The sequence below is a fragment of the Carlito syrichta genome, unplaced genomic scaffold (genome assembly GCF_000164805.1).
Source record: "Carlito syrichta isolate Samal-C Ts95f unplaced genomic scaffold, Tarsius_syrichta-2.0.1 Scaffold301845, whole genome shotgun sequence".
NCBI classification, from domain to species: domain Eukaryota; kingdom Metazoa; phylum Chordata; class Mammalia; order Primates; family Tarsiidae; genus Carlito; species Carlito syrichta.
The window spans coordinates 482269-504416 of record NW_007245941.1 but is presented as its reverse complement, the minus strand read 5'-3'; the positions used below and the strand labels follow the sequence as shown (position 1 = coordinate 504416).

The window sequence follows — 22148 nt, the reverse complement described above, 5'->3', positions numbered from 1 at the left end:
TCCACTCACCTCGGCCTCCCAAAGCGCTGGGATTACAGGCTGAGTCACCGAGCCCGGCCTTCTTATCAGTTTTGAGGACTTGATAATTTAGAGAAATTAACTCTTTGTGATATGAATTGCAGTTTCCTCCAGTTTGGCACTTGTTTTAAAAATTTACTTTTGGCCAGGCTCGGTGGCTCAGCCTGTAATCCTGCGCTTTGGGAGGCCAAGATGAGTGGCTTGCCTGAGCCCGCAGGTTTGAGACCCGCCTGGGCAACTTGGCGAGACCTCATCTCTACAATAAATCAAAAACTAGCTGGGCATGGTAGTGCGCGCCTGTAGTTCCAACTACTTGGAAGGCTAAGCGGAAGGATCGCTGGAGTCCAGCAGGTCGAGGCTGCGGTGGCCGGAAGTGTGCCACTGCACTCCAGTCTGGGTGACAGGGTGAGACTTGAACTCAAAAAAAAAAAAAAAATTTACTTTTATGTATTTTAGTATAAAGAAGGCTTAAATATGGTTTTCTTTAAATTTTATGTAATTAATATCAATCTTTTATAGTGTTTAGATTTTAAGTCATAGGTCTCCAAGATTTCTGGAATTTGCCCATATTTTCTTTTAGTACTTTTGGGATTTCATTTTTACACTTAAATTTTTGATCCATTTAGGGTTTATTTTGGTGTTCAGAGTGCAATGTTATCTTTTTCCATATGGCTCCCAGCTATCTTTGCCCATTTGTTTCAGTGTTCATCTCTGAATACACTTTTATTGCATTGTGAACGTCTGGATGTATGGGGTGCAGCTCTGATCTTGTATTCTATTTCCATTAGTATTTCTATTTTATACCAGTGCCACATTATTCGTTTTATAAAATGTTTTAATAGCTTTTAGAACTGGTTTCCCCTTGTTGCTCTTCATTTCCTTGGCAATTCTTGCTTGTTTATTTTTCCATGTGAACTTTAGAATCATTTTGTCTAGTTCCAGAAAGAAAAAAAACCTGAAAAAAAATCAAGATCATGTTATACTCATGGAGTTAAAAATCTGTTGATTTCTCCAAGCCTCAGTTTCTTATTCTGTAGAAAGAACAATGCTGTCTTTGTAAGCATGCCGGGAGGATTCAAAGAGAAAGGAAAGCATGGGAAGCTCAGCACTTAATGCTCTTAGTCCACTCCCACCACCACTGATGTGAGTTGGGGTTGCTGTTCCCTTTTACTTTTCCCCACTCTTACCCCTCTCACTTTTTTTCTTTTTTTTTGTGTTGGAGTCTCACTCCAACTCAGTCGCCCAGACTGGAGTGCAGTGGCCGCTCCTGGCCACTGCAGCCTTCACCTGCTAGGCTCTGGTGAGCCTTCTGCCTCAGCCTTCCAAGTAGGTGGAACTACAAGTGCGCGCTACCACGCCCGGCTAATTTTTTGATTTATTGTAGAGATTAGGTCTCGCCAAGTTGCCCAGGCGGGTCTCGAACCCCCGGGCTCAGGCAATTCACTCACCTCAGCCTCCCAAAGCACGGGATTACAGGCTGAGCCACCGAGCCCGGCTACCCCTCTCACTTTAAAAGAGAGAGAGAGGGAGAAAAAAGAAACTATGAAAAAGACCAATAAAATGATATTAGAATTGAAGTTAAAATTAAGCTCTTATTCAGTTTGATCAAGTTAACCAGTATACTTGAGAGCAGAGAACAACTCAACTTGACGTTTGAGGCGCCTCTCCTACTTGTAGCCCTACTATCCATTCCTCTCTCGGATGCACCCTAACAGTGGCACTGCTTACATCTCCAGAGGCCCTGTGTTTCCTGGAATACCATCCCTTTGCCTGTTCAGATATGGTACAGACCCCAACATAGTAAAAAAGTAGTATATCTCCTCATAGAGCTTGTCTGTCTGTCACTTTGGGGTGAACAAACTAGAAACTCTGTAAGGAGAGAAACTGTGTTCGTCTGCACACCAAAGAATGCCCAGCGCCCACACCCAGCAAAATACCTAAGGAAGAATGGACAGTCAGATATTTGTTGAATGAATACAGAATTGACTCTGTTCTTTCTTCTGCTTTATATTATGTGTCAGGGTAACTCTTATCTCACCCAGCATACTATAAGACCTGGAATACGGGATTATGTCCTTTAAAAATAATAAGTGTAATAAATGATGTTGGTGGTAAATGTGGTGAGAGGCAGATTTATTATTATCTAATAAAAGCTTATAGCCATACAAATAATTAGCATCTATTGAACATATATTCTGCCCAGAAACTGCCCAGTGCAGGTTATCTCATAACAGTCTTCAGCAGTCTTATGAATTGAGTATTGTTACGATACATGTGGGAAAGCAGGCATGCAGGTGAGTGCCCAATCGCACTGCTGGGAAGGGGGAGTTCCAGGGATTCAGATGCAGGTTCTCTGAGTCTAGTGTTCCAACTCTTAACCTGCTACAGTGCTCCAAACATAGTTGTTTATAGATTTTTTGAACAATTTAGGCAAAGCTGTAATTACATTTCTAGGTTTTCACTTTCCTTCCCAACCATCCCATTTTAGTTAACTCTATTTTGTTCTTTTCCAGTTTATCTCAGATTTCCCCATTCTCCAGGAGGCTTTCTCTGATCACTGCCTGGTATATAGTAGGTGTTCAATGAAAAGTAATTTTTACTTTTTTTTCCAGGTACACAATAAAGGTGCTAAGAACGAGGATGTAAGACAGGAAAATAAATATCCTTACTGAGGTAAGTTTTTATGTGATTTAATTTTTTTAACAAAGAAACTTTCCTTTTTTTTCTTAAGTTCCTTTACATAGACTACTTTCTTAAGGTATACCAGGGAGATTGTTTTAGGGGTGGTTAAATTAAGAGAACTTAGGGTTCTTAAGGTGGTTGCCAAGAATGTGGGCTGTTTGAATATAAGGTCACTAGACTTTCTCCACCTCTTCGAATCTAATCTTTAAATTCCCATTATTGCATTGTTTTAAAGCATAGTATTGAAAAGGAAATCTAGCAGGGAGAAACCTATAAGCTGTTTAGTGGTTATTTACGAGGGGGGACCTCCCCCCCAAAAAACTGGAGTCTATTTATTAAAAATTTGTGTATTTATTCTTATGTGTTTAAACTTCAGTCACCTTCAAAGTTTTCTCCGTTTGATGCAGTATAACTATCAAGATGCTTTTTTCACTGCTCAAAACAGTTTTTGAACTCATCAATTTGGATGCCTTTTAGTGCTTCTGCCGTTTTTGTTTCACCTCTTCCACATCAGCAAAAATGTTTTTGTTTGAGGACCTTTTTCATCCAGGGAAACAAAAAGTTGCTCAGGGTGAGATTGGCATGGAGGTCATACTGTTTTTGGTCAAAAACTGCTGAAAACTCAGTGCAGTTGGGCAGGTGTGCTCTTAAATCACTCATCATATCCGGTCTCGGTGGCTCAGCCTGTAATCCCGTGCCTTTGGGAGGCTGAGGTGAGTGGATTGCCTGAGCCCGCGGGTTCGAGACCTGCCTGGGCAGGCGAGACCTCATCTCTACAATGAATCAAAAAATTAGCTGGGCGTGGTAGTGCGCGCCTGTAGTTACAGCTACTTGGAAGGCTGAGGCAGAAGGATTGCCGGAGCCCAGCAGGTGGAGGCTGCGGTGGCCGGGAGTGGCCACTGCACTCCAGTCTGGGCGACAGTGAGACTCCAACTCAAAAAAAAAAAATCACTCATCATCTAATGGGCAGACACATTGAAAGAATCTTCCAACAAAAAAATTCACTGAAGCCAAACACAGCGGGGGAAGCCTGTACTACAAGGGGCCCACTCTCCAAAAGATAATTCCTTTTTGGGGGGAGGATCCCCCTCGTATAGTTGCAATATTTAGTGCATTTTTTAAAATAGGGAGTTGAAAGAATATGAAGCCACTTTTGGTGAGGTAGCAACATTTCTTTTTCTTAAATTTAAAATTTGTTGTGTTTTCTTAGAACAACGAGAAAAATTTCCATCAGTGTAAAACAACTTTTTTTTTTTTGAGTTGGAGTCTCACTCTGTCACCCAGACTGGAGTGCAGTGGCACGCTCCTGGCCACCGCAGCCTCGAACTGCTGGGCTCCGGCGATCCTTCCACCTCAGCCTTCCAAGTAGCAGGAACTACAGGTGTGCACTACCACACCTGGCTAATTTTTGATTTATTGTAGAGACAAGGTCTTGCCAAGTTGCCCAGACGGGTCTCAAACCCATGAGCTCAGGCAGTCCACTTACCTCGGCCTCCCAAAGTGCTGGAATTATAGGCTGAGCCACCGAGCCTGGCCTAAAACAACTTTTTTTGTTTGTTTGTTTTGGTTTTTGAGTTGGAGTCTCATTCTCTTGCCCAGACTGGAGTGCAGTGGCACGCTTCCGGTCACTGCAGCCTCGACTTGCTAGGCTCCGGTGATCTGCCTCAGCCTTCCAAGTAGCTGGAACTACAGGTGCACGCTACCACGCCCAGCTAAGTTTTGATTTATTGTAGAGATGAGGTCTCGCCAAGTTGCCCAGGCAGGTCTCGAACCCGCAGGCTCAGGCAATTCACTTACCTCAGCCTCCCAAAGCGTGGGATTACAGGCTGAGCCACCGAGCCCAGCCCTAAAACAACTTTTAAAAATTATTTTATTTTAAAGATGTGGGGTGCACTTCAGGACTAGATAGATAAGTAGTAAACGTACAGGTGAAATTTGAGCCTTCCATTGGCCCTTACTTTGGTCCTTACTTTGCTGGTTTAGGATCAGGTACCCTTAATGATGTTATGTGCCCTCTCACCTGCAGGGTCCTGCTATTGCCAATCCCTTTCTTGTAGTATTATGATAAATGTTCAGGGGACAACTTATGAATGAGAACAGGTACTCAGTTCTTTGTTTCTGTGATAGATCACTGAGTATGATAGATTCTGAATCCATCCATGTTGCTGCAAAGTCCATGATTTCTTCTTTATGACTATGTTGTATTCCATCGTGTATATGTACCACATTTTTTTAATCCAGCTCACTTTTGATGAGCAGCATGGTTGGTTCCATGTTTTTGCTGTTGTGAGTACTGCTGCAATAAACAAGTATCTTTTTTGTAGAATGGTTTGAGTTCCTCCTGGTATATTCCCAGAAGGGAGATTGCTGAATCATATGGAAGTTCGGTTTTTAGATCTTTTAGAAATCACCACACTGTTTCCCATGGAGGATGTACTAATTTATATTCCCACCAACAGTGTAATGTAAAACAACTTAATGACAAAAGTAAACAGCCAACACCTACCAACAGGAAATGACTAGCATTAATATTTTGGGGAACATACTTTTAGACATTTATCTAAATGGGCATAGAAGTATTTATATACAAACTTTTTTTTTTGAGTTGGAGTCTCACCTTGTCGCCCAGACTGGAGTGCAGTGGCCGCTCCCAGCCACCACAGCCTCGACCTGCTGGACTCTGGCGATCCTTCCACCTCAGCCTTCCGAGTAGCTGGAATTACAGGCATATGCCACCACACCCTGCTGATTTTTTTATTTTTTGTAGAGATGAGGTCTCGCCAAGTTGCCCAGGCGGGTCTCGAACCCACAGGCTCAGGCAATCCACTCATGTCAGCCTCCCAAAGCGTGGGATTACAGACTGAGCCACCGAGCCTGGGTACAAACTTTTTTTTTTGAAAGCAGGATTTATTAAGAGGACAGAAAAGCTCCCTCAGTGAGAGGGGACCTGAAGGGGTTGCCCATAAACTTCTTAGTAAATCGGTTTACACTGTATATGGTAGTCTTTTTTAATGCAGTAGTATGTTCTGTATGTCTCTGTTCAGGAATTGGACAATGCATGCATAATCATATATGATTATTTTACTGGTGCATAATATTCCATTATTTAGCGACATTATACTTTATTTAACCACTCCTTTGATGACCTTTTATTTATTTATTTTTTACTCACCACTATACTATTGAGGATGATGACCTTTTAGATTGTTTCTAGTTTTCCTTTCTTGTAAATAATGTGTTGATCGACCCTCTGCTTTACAAACTTGTGTACTTGTTCTACTTTTGTTTTTTGTAGAGACGAGGTCTCCCTATGTTGCCTAGGCTGGTCTAAATATGTTGATCAACCCTCTGCTTTACAAACTTGTGTACTTGTTCTATTTTTGTTTTTGTAGAGACGAGGTCTCCCTATGTTGCCTAGGCTGGTCTAAAACTCCTGGGTGCAAGCAGTCCTCTTGCCTTGGCATCCCAAAGTGCTGAGATTACAGGACAGCCACTGTGCCTGGCCCTGTTTTTCTTCTTATACATGTAGCGCTGGGTCAAAGAATTATACACATTTTAAGTGTTGTTACATATGGCTAATATATCTTTCATAAAGTTTACCGATTTATACTCAAAGTCGAGAGTCCTTTTTTTCAGACCCTTGTCCATATTGAGTTTTGCCAATCTTTTTTTTTTTTTTTTGAGTTGGAGTCTCACTCTGTTGCCTAGGCTGGAGTGCAGTGGCACACTCCCGGCCACTGCAGCCTCGACCTGCTGGGCTCTAGCGATCCTTCCGCCTCAGCCTTCTAAGTAGTTGGAACTACAGGTGTGCACCACCACACCCGGCTAATTTTTTTGATTTATGTAGAGATGAGGTCTCGCCAAGTTGCCTAGGTGGATCTCGAACCTGCGGGCTCAGGCAATTCACTCACCTCAGCCTCCCAAAGCACGGGATTACAGGCTGAGCCACCGAGCCCAGCCCAGTCTTTTTTTGAGTGGAAGTCTCACTCTGTCACTCAGGCTAGAGTACAGTAGTACGCTCATGGCCACCCCAGCGTCAACCTGCTGGGCTCTAGCCATCTGTCCATCTCAGCCTTCCAAGTAGCTGAAACTGTAGGCACATGCTACCACGCCCAGATAATTTTTAAAAATATATTGTAGAGATGAGATCTCGCCAAGTTGCCTGAGCTAGTCTCGAGCCCGCGGGCTCAGGCAATCCACTCTCCTCAGCCTTCCAATGTGCTGGGATTACAGACTGAGCCACTGAGCCCAGCCTGCCAGTCTTTTTTAAATCTGTATGTAACTATTTTTTGAAGCTTATTTATTTTAAATTGACAAAATTGTATGTATGTATTATGTACAACATGATGTTTTGAAATATATGCATTGTGGAGTGGTTAAATCTAGCTAATTAAAATATGCATTATTTACATAGTTAATTTTGTGGTGAGAACATTTAGCATCCACTTTCTTAGCACTTTTGAAGAATGCAATATATCGTCATTAACTATAGTCACCATGCTATACAGTATATTTCTTGAACTTATTTCTTCTATCTTACTATAATTTTGTTATTGACCAACATCTCCACAGCCCCCCACCAACTGCCCCAGCATCTGGTAATCACGTTCTTCTCTCTACTTCTTGAGATCAACATTTTTAGATTCTACATATGAGTGAGAACATGTAGTATTTGTCTTTCGTACCTGACTTATTTCACTTCAGATGATATCCTCCAGGTTCATCCATGTTGTTGCAAATGACAGGACTTCATTCTTTTTTATTGCTGAATAATATTTCATTGTGTATGTACACCACATTTTAAAAATTCATCTGTTGATGGACACTTAGGTAGCTTCTATATCTTGGTATTGTGAATGATACTGCAGTAAACATGAAAGTACAGATATCTCTTCAGTGTACTATTTCATTTCCTTTGGTGATAAACCCAGTTGTGGGATTGCTGGATCATATGGGAGCTCCATTTTTAATTTTTTGAGGCAGCTCCATACTGATTTCCATAATGGCAGTACTGATTTACATTACAGTGTGCAAGAGTTTCTGTTTCTCTATTTCCTTGCCATTTGTATCTTTTGTTTTTTGATAATAGCCATTCCAGCAGGAGTGAGGTGATTTGCATTTTATTTTTATTTTAATTTCTCTGATGATTAGTGATGTTGAGCATTTTAAAATATATCTGTTGGTTATTTGCATGTCTTCCTTTGAGAAATGTCTGTTCAGGTCCTTTGCCCATTTTTACATTGGGTTGTTTTCTTGCCATTGAGTTGTTTGAGTTCCTTATAGATTTTGGATAGTAACCCCTTTTCAGATGTATAGTTTGCAAGTATTTTTTTTCCATTCTGTAGGTTGTTTCTTCACTCTGTTGATTTTTTTTTTTTCTTTGCAGAAACTTTTTAGTTTGATGTAATCCTGTTTATGTATGCTTTTGTTGCCTGTGTTTTGGGGTTCATATAAAAAAAATCATTGCTTAGCCCAATGTCATGGAACTTTTCCCTGTGCTTTCTTCTAGTAGTTTCATAGTTTCAGGTCCTACATGTAAGTCTTTAATCCATTTTGACTTGATTTTTGTGTATGTTGTGAGATAAGGGTGTGATTTCATTCTTCTGTATGTGAATATCCAGTTTTCCCAACACCATTTATTGAAGAGATTGTTTTTTCATTTGTTGTTTTTGTTACCTTTGTTGAAAATCAGTTGGCTGTAAGTGCTTTATTTCTGAATTTTAGATTTATTTATTTCTGAGTTCTTTTTTCTGTCTTATTGGTTTATGTGTCTGTTTTTAATGTCAGTATCATGATTCTTTGGTTACTGTAACTTTGTAGTGCATTTTAAAGCCAGGTAGTGTGATACCTTTGTTCTTTTATTCGAGATTGTGTTGGCTATTCAGGGTCTTTTGTGGTTCCATACAAATTTTAGAATTGTTTTTCTATTTCTGTGAAGAATGTTATTGGTATTTTGATAAGGGTTGCATTGAAGTTGTAGATTGCTTTGTGTAGTAAGGACATTTTAACAATATCAATTCTTGTAATCCACGAACATGAGATATCTTTCCATTCGTGTCTTCTTCAGTTTCTTTCATTGATGTTTTATAGTTTTCTGTGTGGCAATCTCTCACCTTGTTGGTTAAATTTATTCCTAAGTATTTTATTTTTATTTTGTAACTATTTTAACTGGGATTTTCTTAATTTCTTGATTTCTTTTCAGATAGTTCTCTGTTAGTGTATAGGAATGCTGCTGAATTTTGTATGTTGATTTTGTAATCCTGCAACTTTACTAAATTAATTTATTAGTTCTAACAGGGTTTTCTATATATTAGATCATGTAATCTGCAAACAGGACAATTTAACTTCTTCCTTTTCAATGTGGGTGCTTGAAGCTGGAGGCTACTGAGGCCTACCTTCTACTGAGGTTGTCCAAAACCCAAGGCTGCTGTTGTCGGCTGGCGTGATGTGGATTGGAGATGGAGTCTGCCTTATGGGGGCTACAGATTCCTGTCTGGCTTTGGGACAGGTCTGGAGGCTCTGTTTGCCAGTATCGGCCTATAGCCAGGACCACAGGACTCTGTCTGGTGCAGCGTTTTCTGTGGTAGACCTGGTGTTAGGATCCAGGGAAAAGGCTTATGCTCATATCCCTTTCTTTCCTCCACCAGATGGTATCTCTCCATGTTGTGCCACCTGGGGTTGGGGCAAAGGTGATGCGGGTAATGTACAGCTGTCCTGTCCAGCATCTTCAGTGCGTCTTTTCTTATTACTATACCATAACCAGGCACTGTAATCTTCACTGATTTTTCTTAGTTCTTGTGAGGGAATTTTTATGCAAGGATAGCTGTTCAAATTGATGTTTCTGCATGGGGAACATCCTAGGAGAGTCCTACTCTGCCAACTTTCTGCCTTCTTCTGTGTGTAACTTGTTATTTTAAACAATCTTTGCCAATCCAATAGGATAAAAAAATAGTATCTTATTTGAGATAGCAAGATTTTAATTGAAATACACCTTTTATGTTTTCCTTTCTTTTTTTTTTGAGTTGGAATCTCACTCTGTCACTCAGACTGGAGTGCAGTGGCCGCTCCCAGCCACTGCAGCCTTGACCTGCTGGGCCCTGGCGATCCTTCTGCCTCAGCCTTCCAAGTAGCTGGAACTACAGGCGCGCGCTACCATGCCCGGATAATTTTTGATTTATTGTAGAGATGAGGTCTCGCCAAGTTGCTCAGGCGGGTCTCTAACCTGCGGGCTCAGGCAGTCCACTCACCTCAGCCTCCTAAAGCACTGGGATTAGAGACTGAGCCACTGAGCCCAGCTTTATGTTTTCAAAAACCTCTTTCATTTGATATTCTTAGTAACATGAAGAATTTTCTTATTGAGAACATACCTGTGGTTCTTATGTATAAATGAGACACTCTTGGAATTTAAATGTGAGGAAAATGTTAATATTGTGTGCATTGTTTTTAGGCCTATTGCCTTGATTAACTCATATTTAAAAATTATTGCTCAACTAGTTATTGTTTAGGTACAAATATTGGTTTTTTTTTTTGAGTTGGAGTCTCACTCTGTCGCCCAGACTGGAGTGCAGTGGCCGCTCCTGGCCACTGCAACCTCAACCTGCTGGGTTCTGGCGATCCTTCCTCCTCAGTCTTCCAAGTAGCTGGAGCTACAGGCGCGCGCTACCATACCCGGCTAATTTTTTGATTTGTTGTAGTGATGAGGTCTCACCAAGTTGCCCAGGCGGATCTCGAACCTTTGGGCTCAGGCAATCCACTCACCTCAGCCTCCCAAAGCACGGGATTACAGGCTGAGCCACCGAGCCTGGCTGGTACAAATATTGTTATTATTTTAACACTGAAAGTTTTCTTCTGTAGAGAGCAGTACCTTTTTTTGGTTCACTTACAGGGGAGCTTAAAGAAGCTTTAAAAATATTTGCTTAACATCTAACATGGATACCAATTTCAGAATAGCGTAGAGAATATGATTTCCAAACTTGAGTGATACTGTAATATTGAGTTCTGTGAATTATGTGAATATGCATTCATGTGTAAACCTGTGTATATTGATGTTGAATCTCTTCTGCCCAAAGGATTTTACCAGTTTTTGTTATAAGTGTGATCTCTAATTTTATGTTTGCTTTAGATACTATTTCAATCAAATAAGATTTACTTAAGGAGAGTTTCACATGAAGCAGATACTAACTTTGTCACTGATCTATGGTTTGTTCTTTGACTTAATAAAAAGCCAATTAAGCTGGGCTCAGTGGCTCAGCCTGTAATCCCGCGCCTTGGGAGGCTGAGGTGAGTGAATTGCCTGAGCCCGCGGGTTCGAGACCCACCTGGGCAACTTGGTGAGACCTCATCTCTACAATTAAAAAAAAAAAAAAAAATTAGCTGGGTGTGGTAGCGCGCGCCTGTAGTTCCAGCTACTTGGAAGGCTGAGGCAGAAGGATCGCCGAAGCCCAGCAGGTCGAGGCTGTGGTGGCCGGGAGCGGCCACTTCACTCCAGTCTGGGCGAAAGAGTGATACTCCAACTCAAAAAAAAAACAAACAAAAAAACAACCAATTAAAGGACATCTCTTTTTTCCTAGATACAAAGTGCATCTTCTTATAATATAGATTGCCTTTAATGTGGGTACTTTTGTTTTCACTCTGAGTTAATATTGTTGATCATATACCACCATGGCAGGGAACAAGTGGCCCAACAGTGTTTTATTTGCCAGTTTACATCTAGAACCTGATACACATACCTGACACATACTTGACAGACACCCACATCGTATTTGAAGGAATTATTGTTGGTGTATATTATCATTCTGAAGTTAGAATTACGATGTAAATGAGAGGTGCCTTAAATTTTAATTTGGATGAGAAAACTAACATCTGTGGTTTTTATATGTACCTAAATCCAGAAATACATAATAGAAGTGAAACTTACTACTGTAACATTTTGTGATGTTTTGTTTAGAATTTTGATTTGTACTATATCCCATTTATTTTCCTAATCTGCTTTTTTTGTTTGTTTGTTGTTGTTGTTGTTAAGGGCAAAGTAAGTATCTAAACTAGGGGGTTATTACATCTTGTTAAAGAATCCTATCTACGTTTCATAGTATAGATATGGGACTGTTGTTTACAGTTATGTTGTTTGACAACAAGAATAAAACGAATGCCCCCAAATATATTTTTAATTATAATGGAAAAAAATGTGAATTATATTTTAATTGTATGGGTCAGCATTTATTAAATATAAAAGTAGAGAAATAGATTGCCAGCCCTTGAGTAAATGTATAAATTTACTCCAGTATCCTGATTATTAAGCTTTTCTGACTCCTGAACCAGTTTACAGCCAAACTAAATGATGAGGATGGAACAATTATCTAATACATTTAAGCGGTGTTTTGGTCTCTTGTTTCATATACTTTGTTTCCGTTGGAATATAGGATTCTAAAGAGTACATGAGCTAGTTTTAATCAGTATTTTAGCAGCATTATATGCATGTAAAAATTTTAAATTGATAAATTATCTCTAACAATTTTTATTTGTGCTTTAGTTCACTTAGCAATTCTTTTCTAAATATATCATCCACAGTTATATCTAGGCAGACTTGAAAGGAAATTATTGAGTCTTCATTAGCAGGATCTAAATTAATGAGGTTTTCCTAGACTTTTCCCTCTGATATCTTATTGTGGCTAATGGTTATAATCTTGTATTTGTTTTCTAAAATAACCAGGGTTCTGGATTCTTGAATTTCCTTTTTGTGGCAGTACAGGGATTTGCTTAGGTAGTATCTTTCATTTTACTGATGAGTTAATTTCTTTAGTTGCATGCTTTAAAACCTTGATTCTAAAAATATTCCTGGAAAGTGAGGAATTAATACTAGTTGTTAAACAGAAGTCTTAATTAAAATTAAGGATTTGTTATTTATTCCTCCTTTTAGCTGCATTTGTAAAAACTTTTATATTGTACTTAGAAGATTTTAAGACTTTTTAACATCTTTAATGGGCTGGATTTTGTGCATTTGCAACAGTTTTTTCCTATTTTAGGCATAAAACTTAAAGTTTAGACTGGCAGGGTAAGTGGTCATTTGATTGGAAAGTTGGGAAGAGGAGAAAAGTTTTGTGTTCATATACAAAATTTGTGGCAATAGAATATTCTCATAAAACTTTTACATTGAGGGTTAGAGTATTAAACTGAATCAGAAGAAAAACTGTTGAAGTGCTTGTGTGCAGTAAAGAGAATAGATCCCTAGCAAAGGTGACACTCAGGCCTTACTTCTTTAGTATCTCCAACGTAGTCTCTCCCAGGGGTATTATTAACTCAGAGTCTTAAGGGTAGAGTTATGGAAAAGGGAAGGGTAGACGAGTAGCTTAGGACCACAAGTTCCTTAATGAGCTCTATGCTCAGTGAAACCTCCTAAGGATATCCCTAACCTCTGAACATCCTATCCCCCCTTGAGAAGAAATTTCCTTCCTTCCTAGCCCTGAAAGCTTTGCCAAATGTTGTAGCATGCTGGAAATTTGTCTGGAACTGGGCAGAGGGAGTCTGACTCTTACTACTGCAGAGTTTAGACACCCTCTTTAAATAGAAGTACAACAAGGGAATATGGTTGAAAACCATCATTTCCCTTCTTACCATAGCTATGCAATGACAAATATTGGAATTTCACACAAGCCCTTCTTTCTTCAGTTTGTTCAGAAAGGACACCTAGATCAAGGTGAGAGTTAAGTGTTTGTATATGTTAGACTCAGTAAGTTTTGTTTTAAATATATTTCAGTTTGTTCTAATGTAATGAAGTTTTTCAGTCTGCGCAGCCATCACTCAAACGTTAATTGCTGTCAGTGGGAAAGGATATCCTCCTACATCTTTTCTGGAGTGTTTGAAACCATCAGACTTCCTTTTTCTTTTACCTTAAGAACTGGTTATTGACACTTGGGAATTATAACCCGATTGCATCAATCTTTATGGAAAGGTTACCAATTATTGCACTGCAAAATATACATTTCCCTCTTAATAGTAAGTGTTTCTGTTGGTGTGTCTCTCTCAGTTCAGTAGTTTTAAAATATCTCTTAGGTGAATGAATGCTTTGTGTCGTGCCCTGATTTAATACATTTAAAATACTTTTATTCATGGCTTTCTTACCTTTAATTCTGTGGGAGGGAGTGCATAGAGGGGAATAACTCATTTAATATGAAATCTTCATAGGATCTTTTGGTTGTTTAGATGTCCTTGGGTAGAAGGATAGCTGATGACTGTTGCTTATACTGTGATGTAACTCTAAAATGAGTATGTGCTTTGAAGAGTTGAGAGCAGTGAGGATGTTTATGGTGCCAGTGTACATTGAGCATTGGGCTATGCCCTTTGTGTGCATTACCTCCATTTGTTCTCAAAACAGTTCTGTAAGGAGAGATGTAATTACCCGATTCGGTAAATTTGGCCCTGGACGTGCAGCTAGTAGTTTAAAAATCAGAACAAAACTGAGTTGAATCCAGATCTCTCTGGCTCCAAAATCCATGCTTTCTTCCGATGTACAAGTCAGAGAAAGATGTTTCTAGAATGTTAGAAAGTTGTAAGAATGCTTCCATTGTTGTAGATAAGGGCAATGTTGAGCAGAATGACAGTAAAGCTGCTTCATCACCACCACCAGTATTCTCACCATCCTCTTTACTTTCTAATGTCTTCGGCATCAACTGATGGAGTCTAGGAGCCTGCCAGGGTGCCTGGCTCATTGTGTTCAATACAACAGAGGCTTGTTTAATTTTGCAGTGCTCTAGAGGAAAGGTTCATGGCTGCCAAGGACAAACAGACCTTCTGTGGGATGTTAATTTGGTTATAGGAGAGAATGCTTGTTTCCTTGCTCTGTGCTAATAAAGAAGCTGGTACATTTTTTCATGAGTAAAAGGGACTTTGACTTGTTTAAATCTGTGTAATCAAAGGGAAGTGAGCAGTTCTGATAAACATTTTTCTTTGTGTAGTCTTTGGTTAATTCCATTGCGTACCTGCCAGCTAATTGTGAATTGCATGCTTTTTTGTTCTCTCCTCTTTTTATTTTGGAATTGGTTTTATGGCTGGTTGCTGTAGGGATTTATTGATAGGAAAATAAATCATTTCCTCATTTGAACAGATTGTGTGTTTTTATGACAGAGTATTCTGTAGCAGGCAGTGATTCAACCAGGAATCTGCACAGAGGTATTAGTGTATGACTTTGTGTGGCCATTTAAAAAAATAACAGCTTTATTGATAAAGTATATTTTAAAGTGTACCAGTCTGTGGTTTTTAGTATACTCACAGAATTGTACACCTATCACTACTGCCTAATTCCAGGATTCTTTCTTCATCCCCAAAATAAACTCTATACCCATTAGCTGTCATTCCCCATTCTCTCTTCTCTCTTGCCTCTGGTAGCCTCTAGTCTTCTTTCTATCTCTGTGGATTTACCTATTCTGGATGTAACATGTCAATGGAATCATTCAATATGTGGCCCTTTGTGACTGGCTTCTTTCATCTAGCATGTTTTTGAAGTTCATCTGTGTTGTAGCAAGTATCAGAATTTTATTCCTTTTTTTGCTGAATAGTATTCTATTATATGGATATACCACATTTTATCAGTTATTGGACATTTGAGTGGTTTCTACTTTTTGGCTATTGTGAATTATGCTGCTGTGAACATTTGTGTATAAATTTTTGAGTGGACATTTTTGTTGTTGTTGTTGTTGTTGTTGTTTTTTTGAGTTGGAGTCTCACTCTGTTGCCCAGACTGGAGTGCAGTGGCCGCTCCCGGCCACCGCAGCCTCGACCTGCTGGGCTCCGGCAATCCTTCCGCCTCAGCCTTCCAAGTAGCTAGAACTACAGGCGCGCGCTACTACGCCCGGCTGATTTTTTAATTTATTGTAGAGATGAGGTCTCACCAAGTTACCCAGGCGGGTCTCGAACCCGCGGGCTCAGGCAATCCACTCACCACAGCCTCCCAAGGCGCGGGATTACAGGCTGAACCACCGAGCCCAGCATATGTTTTTATTTATCTTGGGTATGTACCTAGGAGTAGATTTGCTGTGTCATGTGGTAACTATGTTTAACTTTTTGGTGAACTACTTGATTGTTTTCCAAAGTGACTGTACCTTTTACATTACATTTGAGGGTTCCAGCTTCTCCACATCCTTGCCAATATTTTTCCATGTTTGTTTGCTTGTTTTCTATAAAAACCATCCTAACAGGTATGTAGTGTTATTTTGTGGTTTTGATTTACATTTCTCTGATATTGAGTATTCATGTGCTTGTTGGCCATTTGTATATCTTCTTTAGATAAATACCTGCTTGAATTCTTGACTGGGCATGGTGGCTCATGCCAGTAATCCCAGCACTTTGGGAAGCCAAGGTGGGAGGATTGCTTGAGCCTAGGAGTTAGAGACCAGCCTTGGCAACAAAGTGAGTCTTTGTGTCTACAAAAAATAAAAAAATAAGCCAGGATCAAAGATGGTGGTACTGTCTGTGTCCAGCATTACTGGAAGGGGCTTTGTGTGGATAGTCTTATGGGTACCATGCAGAGAATTTTGGTCCCTACCCAGAAAAGAGAAAGAGTCAATGGTAACTGAGACAGTAGAAGAGATGAAAAAGGAACCTGTCCTGCTGTGTCCACCCTTACGAAGCCAAACATACAAACCATGAAAATCTCCAGAGTCGTTTGGAATTCTGTGTTAAAGAAGTTTTTGGTTTATCTCTTTCTAGTAATTGGCAGGACATCTCCCTGGAAGGTGGTCATATGAAGGTCAGTCTCTTGACACATTTGACTGATGAGTTGGGTCATGCAGTTCCTGACTCCAGGCTTCACTAGATGTTCAGGGTTAGAGATGTTCTTGATTTCTGTAATGTTCCTGTTCAAGATAGATCTAAATTTGATGAACTTAATGCAAGTAACCTTTCTCCCAACTTGAAAATCACTTGAAGTTACTGAGTAATTGAGAAGAGGAACACATTGAAATAGTTTTTTTTCTCCTGAGCAAGGGGACTGCTTGTTAAGCCTTTTGGTACTTTACCATGTGGAATACTATCAGAGCTGTTCTCTAAACCCACTTTTTCTGTAGAAGAATGCATCATTTTTTTTTCTTTTATCATGAATTGACAAATAACAAAATTTTTTATTTTCACATTTGCTGAAACCTTATTTTTAAAAAAATGGAATCAGGTCTTTAATAATTTCTGAAAATCTTTTTCTCTGGAGCAACTGTAATTAACTTGAGTTTAAGACAGAAAAACATGATAAGTTCAGACCCTTCATAGGCATAAAGTAATAGTTCTAAGAAAATGTTCTAATCCTGTTAGAACTCTTAAGTCTAAGATCGACTTATATACAACCAATATACAAATAAGGAAAATTGTATTAGCTATTTATGTGGTGGGACAATTAAGTTCGCGAACTCATCCTAGAAAAAAATACTGCATACTTCATTGCTAAACATCACTATGATCACCTTTCAAGTACTCCCCTTGGTCAGCTATGCACCCATGCCAGTGCTTGATCCACCTGTCAAAGCAATTTTGGAGCTCTTTTTCTGGAGTTGCCATCACAGCTGTCATCAAAATGTCTTCCTTTCAATATTTCCTTTATCTTTGGGTAAAGAAAAAGTCATTGGGGACCAGATCAGGTGAGTAGGGAGGGTGTTCCAATATAGTTTTTTTGTTTACTGGCTAAAAACTCCCTCATAGACAGTGCTGTATGAGCTGGTGCATTATCGTGATGCAGGAGCTCCTTTGGGACCATTTTTGCACACACCTTTTTCATGCCAAGATTTTCAGTTAAGATTTTTCTGTTTTTCTATTGATGTTTATTTGGTGTGCTATGCTTCTCACAGTCAGCTGATGATTTTAATGCACAGTTCAATGAATTTTTGCAATGTTTTTGTCAGTTCTGCTTGTTATTGGCCGTCCTGACCTCTCTTCATCAGTGATGCTTAGAAAAATGTTTAATCCATTTGTGCACTGTCATTTTTTTCATGGTATTATCTCCATAAACTTGGACTAATATGTCCCCGATTTTACTTCCACTCTTGCCAAATTTAACAAGAAATGTAATGTTTGTCCGTTGCTCTAATTCAAGCTCTGACATTCTCACAACGGCACACAAAAACATACACCAATAATGAATGCCACTCAGCAAGACACTGCCATAGGTTGACACAGACACAGCTGTGGGACACTGTTATACCAAGGTCATGAAACCCTAGTGAGTTGTTTGTAGAGTGCTGCCATTGTAAGTGCATGGTGGCAAGTTTGAGAACTTAATTGTCAGCCCTCATATAAAAGAAACAAAAGTCTGTTGTGTATTACTGATCATTCTGGATTAATATCTTTTGGAAACTAAAAGTAGATTTATAGCCGGGCTCAGTGGCTCAGCCTGTAAGGTGAGTGGATTGCCTGAGCCCACGGGTTCGAGACCCACCTGGGCAACTTGGCGAGACCTCATCTCTACAATAAATCAAAAATCAGCCAGGCGTGGTAGCGCGTGCCTGTAATTCTGGAAGGCTGAGGCAGAAGGATCGCCGGAGCCCAGTGGCTCGAGGCTGCGGTGGCCGGGAGCGGCCACTGCACTCCAGTCTGGGCGACAGAGTGAGATTCCCACTAAAAAAAAACAACAAAAAAAACAAAAACAGATTTATTTTTTAAAAAATAAGTCAGGCATGGTGGTGTGCACCTGTAGTCCCAGCTACTCAGGAGGCTGAGGTGGAAGGATCACCTGAGCCCAGGAGGTCGAGGCTGTGGTGAGCCATAATCATTGTGCTTGTGCCACTACACTTCAGTCTGGGTGACAAAGTGAGACTCCGACTCAAAAAAATAAATACATAAATAAATACATAAAATTAAAAAAAAATTCTTTGCCCATTTAAAAAGTTGGGTTGCATTTTTATTGTTGAGTTGTGATTCTGGACACACACACACACACACACATCAGATATATGAATTGTAAACATTTTATCCCATTTTTTGAATTGTCTTTTTTCTTTCTTGATATTGCTTTCTGAAGCAAATACTTTTGATGAAGTCCACTTTACGAATTTGTTGCTTTGAAATTTGATATAGGTAAAAAAAAAAAGTACCTATTTCTAGACATCTTCCATTTAAAAAATTTGTACAAAATTAAATGGCTAGTTGGTTAACTATACAGTGGGTTAGAGGTACTAACATCTTTTGAGTTTTCAGATATTCTCATCTAATTCAGTGTGAGAAGACAAAGTTTCCTAACCAGACACCCAGTGTGCTTTTTTCCCCCTTTTTTTAAAAGATCAGAACCATGTCTTTCAGTGTTCTGCCTAACTCAGAATGCATGCATCATTCTGTGAACATTTGTAAGTGTCTGATATGTACTGAGCACTTGGCTGGGCTTGGAGACCCAGAGGTGAGTGGAATGTTGCCCTGTCCTTGAGGAACAAGAGCTCACATGCCATGCTAGAAGCTTCCACAGAGGATAGTAGAAGTACACAGGAGGAAGGAAGGGCACACTCTATTGGTGTGAGAATGCCTCATGGAAGAGTTTGTGCTAGTGCTTGGTCTACAAAGATGGCTAGGTGATCAGAACTTTTTGTTATGGTCTGTAGTTCTCTCTTCTGTTTCCTTGCTGCCTTGTACCATGTCCACTGGCACCAGGCATCTCAAAGCAGCCATATTTAGGATTCTTGATGGAATAAAATGTAGATACAGGTGTGATGCCTAAAGGTGAGTCTAAAGAAGACCACTTTTCTTTAACTTCTTGAGGTTTTTAAATTTTTTGGAAAGAAAAACATCCTACTTAACGCTTAGTTCAGCATGGGGTGTGTTTGTGTGTGTGTGTGTGTGTGTGTGTGTGTGTGTGTGTGTGTGTGTGTATCTGTCTGTCTGTCTAAGCCCAAGCCCAAGTTCTATATAGTCACAGCATAAAATGTGAGGCAAGGAATAACAGTTGTTCAGATGGAAAGAAAAATTGATTATAGGGAGTTGGGTGTGTCCTGTTAAGGGATTTAGATTTTGTCCTTGGTGATGGGCAGCCACCCAGGAGTCCAGCATAGGAGTATGATAATGGTCACGCTCAGTAATTGGATGTCTGGTGTGAAGGGCAGGGCTAGAGACACGTGACCTATTGGGCTGTTACATGAGTCCAGGTGAGAGTTGACAAGGACGTGAACTAGGGCACTGGTGGACAGAGGCTAGAAGTATTTAGGAGGTCCTAGTCAGGACTGCTGACTGAAGTAGCAGAAACCTCACTCAAGCTATCCTAAGTTAAAAGGGGGATTAATTGGAAGATTCCTGGAGAGGGTTGCAAAAGAACTGCAGTGCTGCAGAAACTGGAACAACCTCAGGGACCTCAGGATTAGTGGTACTCATTATTACAGAGCAGGGAACATCCGTACATTATGCAACCAAGAGGAAGGAAAGAGCTTTTCCCTCCCAGCTTTGGGTTTTAAAATTCCAGGGGTACTCTTGGCTGTGGGTCTTTTTGAAAACTCTCCACCAGGATCACACCAAGAGTTCTCAGAAGAAGTGGGGAGGGGTTGTTCTGGCAGAGCCGTCTTTGCACATCCTCACTGGGAATGTGGGTTGGACTTGGAGCCTGAGAAGATCTGAGGAATAAGGGAAAGGTCAAGAATGCCTCTCAAGTCTATGGCTTTGGTAACCTGGGGTGGCACCTTTTCTGTCTAAGAACAAGGTTCAGGTTGAGCAGGCAAGTGCAGAAAGTGTTTTACTTTTTTTTTTTCCGCGTTATCTCACTCTGTTGCCCAGACTGGTGGAGTGCAGTGGCCGCTCCCAGCCACCGCAGCCTCGACCCACTAGGCTCCGGCGATCCTTCCGCCTCAGTCTTCCAAGTAGTTGGAACTACAGATGTGTGCTACCACCCCCAGCTAATTTTTGATTTATCGTAGAGATGAGGTCTCACCAACTTGCTCTGGCAGATGTCGAGCTCGTGGGCTCAGGCAGTCCACTCACCTCAACCTCCCAAAGGTGTGGGATTACAGACTGAGCCACCGAGCCCGACTGAGTGCAGTAAGTAAACTGAGTAAACTGAGTTCAGTTTTAGATCAGCTTAGTGTGGGGCATAGGGCTACGCACAATTTGTATGTTAATACTTTTGTGATTATCTGATTGACTTGGCTTCCTTCAATATTAGAAGAGCCCTTCAAGGGACCCTTTTCTTTGTTGGAACTCATCAGAGCCTAGAGGACTCTACTTGGCATATAGTAGGTATTCAGTAAATATATATAATGAATGAACGCAGGTGACTGTGTGCAGTAAGCAGTTGGATGGATTGTTTGGATCTCAGATAAGGATAGGAAATGCAGATTTAGGAGTTATGTTGGGCAAGATGGTTGGCAAACCATGAGAGTTATTCTTGTTGGCGAAGAGACATTTATAAAAGTTCAAATATTGTGTAAACCTGTAATTTTAGTGTCCGGGTAATGAAGTTGTGCCTTTTTTCAGTTCTGTCTAGTATTTAATGCCAGCAGTTATCTGCTGACAACCCTGCTAATGATTTTTTAAAACAAATTTGTGACAGATTAGAATTAGACTGGTGATAGGGAAATAAGGTGATAGAGACAGAGATTCTATTTCATTTTAAGAATAACTGACTCATAGGATGAAACCTTGGATATGATTTCAGATCACTCCTGTAAACTCCCACAAGAGATGTTTATAAAACACTTGGAACAATACAGATTGTACTAAGTAAATGTGCTTTGATCAACTCTGGAGATACAAAGCAGGAAACTTAATAAATTAAGTCTATTTGTGAATGGAAAGGACTGGAAATCCACTTTAAAAGTAAGATCGGTTCATGTCAAGACTTAAATTTTGTATTGTGAATAGCAGATGTTAGCTTAGTTTTATCTTTTATGTAAAATGAAATGAATTGAAGATTTCAGATCTTGGCATCTTGAAATCTGACTCCTGATTCCTGTCTCTTAATGACTACTGGAACACTGGCTAGAATTGGGATTTGACTTTGTTTTTTTTACCCTTTAATTTTGAGGGGAGTATGCTTCCAATTCTGTCTTCTTTCTATATTCAGGAAAGCCAAACCATTGGTAGCTTGGGTATACCATAATAATAATAATAACAACAATTATTGTTATTTTGAGTTGGAGTCTCACTCCATGCTCACAGACACCCTGGCATTGACCTGCTGGGCTCTGGCGATCCTTCCACCACAGCCTTCCAAGTAGCCGGAACTACAGGCGTGTGCTACCATGCCTGGCTAATTTTTGATTTATTGTAGAAACGAGGTCTCTCCAAGTTGCCTGGGCAGGTCTTGAACCTACAGGCTCAGGCAGTCCTCTCACTTCAGCCTCCCAAAGTGCTGGGATTACAGGCTGAGCCACTGAGCCTGGCCAATTTTTATTATTTAGATATTAGAAAAATATAGTTGTATTTATATAAAGAGTAATAATATGTTCTCACTTGGGAGAGGTGTTTGGTTTGTTTGTTTAAATTTTAAGACATATACACAG

The 22148-nt window shown here is 40.0% G+C and overlaps 1 protein-coding gene and 1 pseudogene across 3 annotated transcripts in view; both read left to right on the top strand.

The window, feature by feature from the left end:
• Positions 1–22148, top strand: part of MKL2 (MKL1/myocardin like 2) — a 207436-nt gene that overhangs the window by 8309 nt on the left and 176979 nt on the right. For all 3 annotated transcript variants that reach the window (XM_008055394.2, XM_008055391.2, XM_008055392.2), the window contains exon 2: positions 2631–2691. The gene's annotated coding sequence lies outside the window, so the exon portion shown is untranslated. The remainder of the gene's footprint in view (positions 1–2630; positions 2692–22148) is intronic.
• LOC103257697 lies at positions 16150–16627 on the top strand (annotated as a pseudogene).